This window comes from Bubalus bubalis, chromosome 6, assembly GCF_019923935.1.
Source record: "Bubalus bubalis isolate 160015118507 breed Murrah chromosome 6, NDDB_SH_1, whole genome shotgun sequence".
Lineage (NCBI taxonomy): Eukaryota > Metazoa > Chordata > Mammalia > Artiodactyla > Bovidae > Bubalus > Bubalus bubalis.
This window is the reverse complement of record NC_059162.1, coordinates 118,799,394-118,807,504: the sequence shown is the minus strand read 5'-3', so window position 1 is coordinate 118,807,504 and position 8,111 is coordinate 118,799,394. Positions and strand designations below refer to the sequence as shown.

General features: G+C 45.9%; 1 pseudogene; it reads left to right on the top strand.

Annotated features, from left to right (window-relative positions):
• The first annotated feature begins 6,611 nt into the window (after positions 1–6,611).
• On the top strand, positions 6,612–7,656 carry LOC112585492 (annotated as a pseudogene).
• Positions 7,657–8,111: the final 455 nt, after the last annotated feature.

The window sequence follows — 8,111 nt, the reverse complement described above, 5'->3', positions numbered from 1 at the left end:
ACTGGCCTGGAGTTAGAACCATCACTGGGTCAGTTCCTGATAGCATCAGGTGCTTAATGATTTCTAAAATTAAGAATGAGTAAAATAGGGGTGGAAGTGCAGGATTAGATATCTGAGCCAGTGCGGGAATGGCACAGCTCAGGACCATCCCCGTGAGAAGGGACAGCATGTCCTGCAAAACAATAACAAGGAGATGGAATCCACCCTTATGCTGGAGACTCTCAGCTCAGTAGGACCTCTTGAGCCATTGACAGCCTATGGTGAATGATGTCAGATTCATGATCTCTGAAGAAGAAGATTTAAGTTCGGGACCAGGGACCAGGCCTGATCACTCAGGAGCTTTGTGTAGCAGAGTTTTATTAAAGTAAGAAAAGGGCCAGAGAAAGTTTCTGACATAGACATCAGAAGGGGTTGGAGAGTGCCCCCCTCACTAGTCTAAGAAAGGGAGTTGTATGCTTTTTGTTTTATTTTATTTTTTAATTTAATTTTATTTTTAAACTTTACAATATTGTATTAGTTTTGCCAAACATCGAAATGAATCCACCACAGGTATACCCGTGCTCCCCATCCTGAATCCTCCTCCCTCCTCCCTCCCCATAGCCTCCCTCTGGGTCGTCCCAGTGCACCAGCCCCAAGCATCCAGTATCGTGCATCGAACCTGGACTGGTGACTCGTTTCATACATGATATTATACATATTTCAATGCCATTCTCCCAAATCTCCCCACCCTCTCCCTCTCCCACAGAGTCCATAAGACTGATCTATAGTTATTACAATAAATCAAAAGAATGTGTTAAGGTTGTAAAGATCTTACTAGACCCACTCCCATAATTTATATTTTATGATAACAAGATTAGCCAGGTTTTCAGGAAGGAGAAACTGTCCTCAAGAAGGATACATTGCTGTTATATAATCCTTACTAAGGAATATAGAAGAAAAAAAATAAGTTTGGCCTTCCGTCCTCCTTGAGAATTCCAGAACCCTGTCTCCTCTTTGAGAACCCCAGACCCTTCTCTCCTCCTCAGGGACCCTGGACTTCTTTAACAACCTGCCTAAGAATTGACTCTCATTCCCCCCTTTTCTTTTAGGAGAATTATATTTCCAAGGGAAAGAGGCATTGTTTTCATTCCATAACTACTTCCTGCTGTTGAGGAGCATAGTCCCTAAACTGTTGAGGCAACATATTCTGCTAACCCTCATACGAGGGTCTTTGACCAGGAGCCCCAAGTAATAGTTGGGGGAGGCTGCAGCAATTGTAGGAACCTGGACAGCCATGTGTAACTTAAAAGCTTTCAGACAGTTAGAAACAAACCCCATTTTACAGTTACAGATGTAAGACAAAATAGTCATTAAACCAAGTTAAAACATAAAATTTTAATTCTAAAATTAAAAGTCACATTATGTCCTTAGTTAAGTTATATCAGTCCATTTTAGGATTGTTAGATGTAATCAGATCAAGAAAAGGCATCACATATGATTGTTGCTGGTATTCACAGAGTTGAAGAAAGTCCTTCCTTTGAAGTGGAGAAACACATCATGGGAAGCCAATTGATGAGGCAAATTGGTGAGGAGGTTGAAAAGCTGAGAGCTGAGTCACATAGTTAATTCTGAGGCTTCAGGGTCTATAACAATGTCTGTGCATAAGAAGGGTCTTCCATAAATACATTCAAAGGGGAACAGTCCCTCCTTTTGGGGGACAGCTCGAGCCCTCATTAAAGCTATGGGTAGAATTTTAAGCCCATTTTCCTGTGTCTCTTGGGTTAATTTGTGCAGCTGTCTCTTCATGATGTCATTAGATTTTCAACCTTTCCTGAGGACTGGGTCTCCAGTAATAGTATAAGTAGTATTCTATTCCTAAAGCTTTCGACGCCCGCTGACTCACAGCAGCTCTAAGGTGGAGCCATTGTCACTCTGGAGGCTCTGCAGCAGCCAGAACCTGGGAATAATTTCAGGGATCAAAATATGCATAACTCCTTAGCCTGTTCACTACAGCAGGGAAAGGCCTCAGTCCACCCAGTAAAAGTGTCCACCCAGACCTGTGAGCAAAACAATCCGTTTGTTTTTGGCACATGAGGAAAAGGAACCACAGCCTCATTTATTATTCATAAATCTTATTATGAGATAATGAGATTATTCATAAATCTTATTTTTCATAAACCTAGTCTCCATTTATCATTTGATTTTTCTATACCCAAAATAGGAGTGTTGCATGGACTGTTACAGGGAATTAATAGCCCCCGCTCCTTTAAATTCTCAGTGATGGGTTTTAACCCTTCCTTAAACTTTCAGTGGGTACTGCTTTTGATGTGGAAATAGGTGAGGGCCTTTGAGCTTGATAAAGACAGGAACAGCATTTTGTGCTCGACACACAGTTTTTCCATCAGCCCACACTTTAGGATTTACATTTTGTTCAATTAATGGGAGAAAAGGAGCAGGCTCCACATTTATGAAAACGGAGGCCTGGACCTTGCTCAGTGTATCCCTCCCCAGAAAGGGTGCGGGAGACTCCAGCACGAATGGGAACTCAGGAGAAAATAGTACAGAGTCCAAGTTGCAGCCTAAAGGATGACTGAAATAATATTTGGCTTGTCCAGATAGTCCCATGATGGTAGTGGATTGGAAGGAAAGCAGGCCAGGGGCTTCAGTGAGGACAGAGAAATTTGCCCCAGTGTCCAAAAGAAAATTGACTGATTGGCCCCCCACAGTTATTAATACCCAGGGTTCCTCACGGGCTGTTAGGATGGGGGGGTTGTGTGGGGACCATGGGCACCTTCAGTCCTGATTGTCCTGAGAGTCTGACCCTGGGGCCTATGCCTCAGAGGGCAGTTTCTCCTCCAGCATGGTCCTTTGCAGACCAGACATGGAGCCAGGTGCAGCTTAGATGCCTGAGGGCAATCCCGCTTGAGATGCCCCTCCTCTCCACAGTGATAACAAGTCCGCCCCTTTTCACCTGGGTCCCTCTGGGCACTTTTCTCTTCAGGTTGATTCATAGCAGTTCTCACAGCCATCACTAGAGCCTGGGTCTTTTCTTTGGTTCTTGTCTGTTGTCGTTTATCCTCATTTCTCTACTGTAATATACTGTCTGAGCCAGCTGCAACAGTTTTTCTAAAGGCTGATTTGGTCTGAATGCCTGTTTGTGTAACTTACAGCAGGTATCTGGAATCAACTGAGTGAGAAATCTATCTTTTAAGATCATTCCTCCTCTGCAGTTACAGGATCAACATCAGTAAACTTGCAGAGAGCCTCCCATAATTATCTAGGAATTTGCCAGGAGTTTCCTTCTCATCCTGCTCTATGTCAGCCAACTTAGCATAAAGTCTTAGTGTGTATTTGCTTGAGTCCCTCAAGAATATGTCTGGCAAAGTGATTCTGATCCCAGTTAGCCATGTTATAGTCCCAGTCTGGCTCTGTCGTGGGAACTGCTTGGCTCCCAGTAGGGAGGAGGGCTATTTCATGTTCCCTCTTTCCCCTTATCTCAGGTTCAAGCCATTCATCTCCAAAAGTAGTAGCTTCCCTCAGAACTCGAGCTCTCAAGTCAGGAGTCAGCATCTGTCCTAAGACATGTATTATATCTAAGGAAGCTCATAAAGTAAAGTTAGTCCCACAAAGACTTCTATGTACTTTTTGGATCCTCTAAATAGTCATGACCACAATTGGAACTGTGCTAATTTCTACCTAGACTGAGGCAACCCCTCCTGGAAGTGTGTCCTGATTCTCAGCCTGTTCAGTTGGGAACCCCAGATACAGGGGCAAAGTAAGAGGACTAGAGGGAACCGAAAGTTTCACACCCAAATCTGTACCCTTAGGACCCAAGTCTGGAATATCTTGCAGAGAGATAAAGAGCCACACATATGGTACTTCTAGTTGTAAAACAGTATCATAATTGAGAGACCCTTTAACCGACCAGTGTTCCCTGTCTTCCAAAGGATACTGTGCCCATTTAATATCACAGAAGAAGATCAGGTATGTCTTTTTAAATTGTGGGGATCAAACTTGTCCCAGCTTTTCTTAAAATACATTTTAAAGGAGTGGTTTTGGAACTGCTAGCTCCCATCTGTAAGAGAGAAAAAAGCAGCATCCACAGCCATGGCTTCTTTCCATCAGAGGCATCCCTCCCTGCTCTAAATGGGGGTGTAGACAGACATTCCATTGAAGCTTTTTTTTCCCTGGTCAGACGTAGTCTGTCGCTTACCCACACAGGCGCCTTACTCATCCCTCCCGGTTCTTCCACTGAGGAGGGGTGGAGATGCACCAGGGATAGACATGATGGCATCCCAGATTGATTTCTAGCTCCTTACCACCGAGATCTTTGTTTGACTTGTCCTTTTCTCTGCTGCCACCCAGAATGTAACAGAGTAGCTGTCCTGGAATGTTGCCCAAGCTAGGACTGCTATGGGAAGCATCAGTGTTCCATGTGCCCATTCACATTCCTGAATACAATCCTGACTGCAGTAGAAGCGGTGAGTCACGAAGGGACGAACAACGATCAACATGTCCCTTCTGAGCGTCACCATGCTAGTGTTCATGATAGTAAAAGAGGTGGTGGAGTGTAGCCCAGTGAGGAAAAAGTGAATTTTGTCCTCAAGCTACTAGGACCAGTCCTTCCCGTTCATTCCCCTGGTCCACTAACAGCACTAGCAAAGGAAGAAGCCCATTGCACTTCCAATCTGACCAGATCCTGCAATTCCTGATCTGTGTCCTCAAAAACCTCATGGTCACCAGCAGCGCTTCTATCCACATAGGGTGGAGGCACAGCCATGACAAAGACTCACTTTTAGGACTCTGGCCCCTGAGGCAGACAGCCAAGGGAGTGACCTCTAGCCTGAGAGATATTCCTGGAGCTAGAGTTCTGCCTAGTTCCCGAACATGCTGCTGGAGCTAGAGTTCCCTCTCGCTCCATATATGCTCCTAGTAACTTTCTAGCAAGGCTAAGCACTCCCATACAGGGGCATCTAAGTAAAAGTACACAATAGCAGCATGGATCACAAGTCCCTTGAAAGTTTATGATCTGACAGATTATGTTAGTAGGTTTAATTCCCCAAGCAATTACGAAATGGTCAAAGAAACCAGGAAAAGGTAACCGAGAAAGGAAAGTTTGGTCCACATGCTTTGCCCAACCCTGGCCGCTTCCCTCGCAGGGATGTTGGGTGTCTCTTGGCATTGGCAGGTCAATATAAACCCCTGACAAGGTTCCCCTTTCTGGGGCTTCCATCAGTTATTACACAGAACTGTGAAACCACAGAGCAGGGCTCATCACTGGCTTTACGCAGGGCGTGTCATTCATTCACAAAAGCACACAGAAGAGTTAGTAAAGTAAAACAGAAAACGTGCATACTGAGAAAGCAGAGAGTCTAGAGCTCTGAGAGTTTTTACGTTGTCCTGAAGATCCTGGACGAGCCCCCAAAATGATAGCTTACAGTGAACGATGTCGGATTCATGATCTCTGAAGAAGAAGATTTAGCTTTGGGACCAGGGACCAGCCTTGATCACTAAAGAGCTTTTGCGTGGCAGAATTTTATTAAAGTAAGAAAAGGGCCAGAGAAAGGTTCTGACATGGACATCAGAAGGGGGATGGAGAGTGCCCCCCTCTCTAGTCTAAGCAAGGGAGTTATGTACTTTTATATTGGTTTTACAATAAATCAAAAGAATGTCTCAAGGTTGTAAGGATCTTACTAGACCCACTCCCATAATTTACATTTTTAAGATAACAGGATCAGCCAGAAGGTTTTCAGGAAGGAGAAACTATCCTCAAGATTCTCAAGCAGGATACACTATTGTTATATAACCCTTACTAAGGAATGTAGGAAAAAAACATTTGTCATTTCCTCCTCCTTGAGAATTCCAGACCCCTATCTTCTCTTTGAGAGCCCCAGACTCCTCTCTCCTCCTCAGGGACCCCAGACTTCTTATCAACCTGCCTAGGAATTGGCTTTCTCACCATCTCATACCAAACACTGGGCGTCCTCCACAGAGTGAGTGCTCCAATCATACTCTGTTGTTCTGTTCAGTCACTAAGTCGTGTCCAACTCCTTGCGACTCCATGGACTGCAGCACACCAGGCTTCCTTGTCCTCCACTATCTCATGGGGTTTGCTCAAACTCATGTCCATTGAGTCGGTGATGCCATCCAACCATCTCATCCTCTGTTGCCCCCTTCTCCTCCTGCCTTCAACCTTTCCCAGCCTCAGGGTCTTTTCCAATGACTTGGTTCTTTGCATCAGGTGGCCAAAGTATTGGAGCTTCAGCATCAGTCCTTCCAATGAATATTGAGGGTTGATTTCCTTTAGGATTGACTGGTTTGATCTCCTTGCAGCCCAAGAGACTCTCAAGAATCTTCTCCAGCACCACAATTCAAAAGTGTCATTTCTTTGGTGCCTGTCTTTTTTTATGGTCCAAGCATACTTAGGAATTAGAGGATATGTTTATGTTTCAGGTCAGCTGGAGCTCATCTAAAAGAAGGGTGGGTATCTAGTTGTCCCTTGGCCATGGGCAGTGGATCACTGAGGGGATCCTGTTCTCCAAAAGAATACAACCTTGTGACCTTGACCTGCTCCTTCTCATTTGCTCCCACCTGCTTTCTGCTGTCTGCCGCTTGTTTCCTTGCTGAGAGCCATGTCACCCTATGGGAATGGAAACCTCTCAGTGATGTCTCCGCAGGAGTTTGTGCTGGATGGATTTGGGGGTGGCCCACAGACCCAGTCCCTGCTGTTTGCTCTGTTCCTTGTTCTGTACTTGGTGGACATCCTGGGGAACCTCACCATGATCGTGGTCATTACGCTGGATGCCCGTCTGCACTCCCCAATGTACTTCTTCCTCAAGAACCTCTCCTTCCTGGACTTGTGCTACTCATCTGTCATCTACCCCAAGGCCCAGTTTGACTTAATGTCGTCGACCAAGGTCATCACCTTTGCAGGATGTGTCACCCAGTTTTTCTTCTTCTCCACCATGATCACCACTGAGGGATTCCTCTTGGCCGTGATGGCCTATGACCACTTCATGGCCATCTGCAACCCCCTGCTTTACCCCATCTCCATGCGCCCCTCGGTCTGTGCCCTCTTGATGCTGGGCTGCTACTGTGGGGGCTCCTTCAACTCCATCCTGCAGCTCCAACCACATCGACTACTTCCACTGTGATGTGCCGCCTCTGCTCAAGCTGGCCTGTGCTGACACTACAATCAATGAGCTGGTCATGTTTGGTCTCTGTGGCCTCGTAATTGTGGGCACCATACTTGTGGTCCTTGTCTCCTATGGCTACATCACAGTGACCATCCTGAGGATGCGCTCAGGAGGAGGGAGACACAAGCTCTTCTCCACCTGTGGCTCCCACATGACAGCCGTGTCCCTCTTTTATGGGACTGCCTTTATCATGTATGCCCAGCCGGGAGCTGTGCAGTCCATGGAGCAGGGCAAGGTGGTCTCTGTCTTCTACACCCTGGTCATCCCGATGCTCAACCCCCTCATCTACAGTCTGAGAAACAAGGACGTGAAGGATGCCCTGTGGAGACTGGGCCAGAAGCACACAGCCACGTGAAGGAGGGTGACTGCAGAGACTGGTTTTCCTGAGGGCAGGATAACAGGGCTTTGGAGGAGGCCCTGGGTTTAGTTTGAGGAATTAATTCCTCATTCATTTAATTTATTCTTTCATCCTATATTTTATTTAATCCTTCTTGGAAGCATATCCTGGACAAAAAAATAACTGCAAGTATGAGATGAAAAATGAATAAGGCATTTACTTGCCAACAGAAAATTAATATCCTTAAAGGGTAAGACTCCAAGCTCAAAGTCTAGGTAACAGAGTGGGCAGAGTGGTGAGCAGAGTCTCTGAAATAGCATATGTGTCCGAATTCAACATCCTTCACTGAAGACATGAAACTACACAAACTCTGATGCCTCCTCTTCAGTTCACTTCACTGAATCCATGTAAATATGTGCTCTGCATTCCCCCTCAGCCACCTAGAAGGGGGGCATTGGTAGGCTCAGCCTTGCCCCTTCTTTAGTGATAACATGCGGGTCAGTTATGGGGAGTCAGGAAGACCATGCTTCCCTCAGTGCTGCAGCGGGCTGTTCCTCCCCTCCCCCTTCTGTTCACTGATGCTACCACCCAACAAGGCA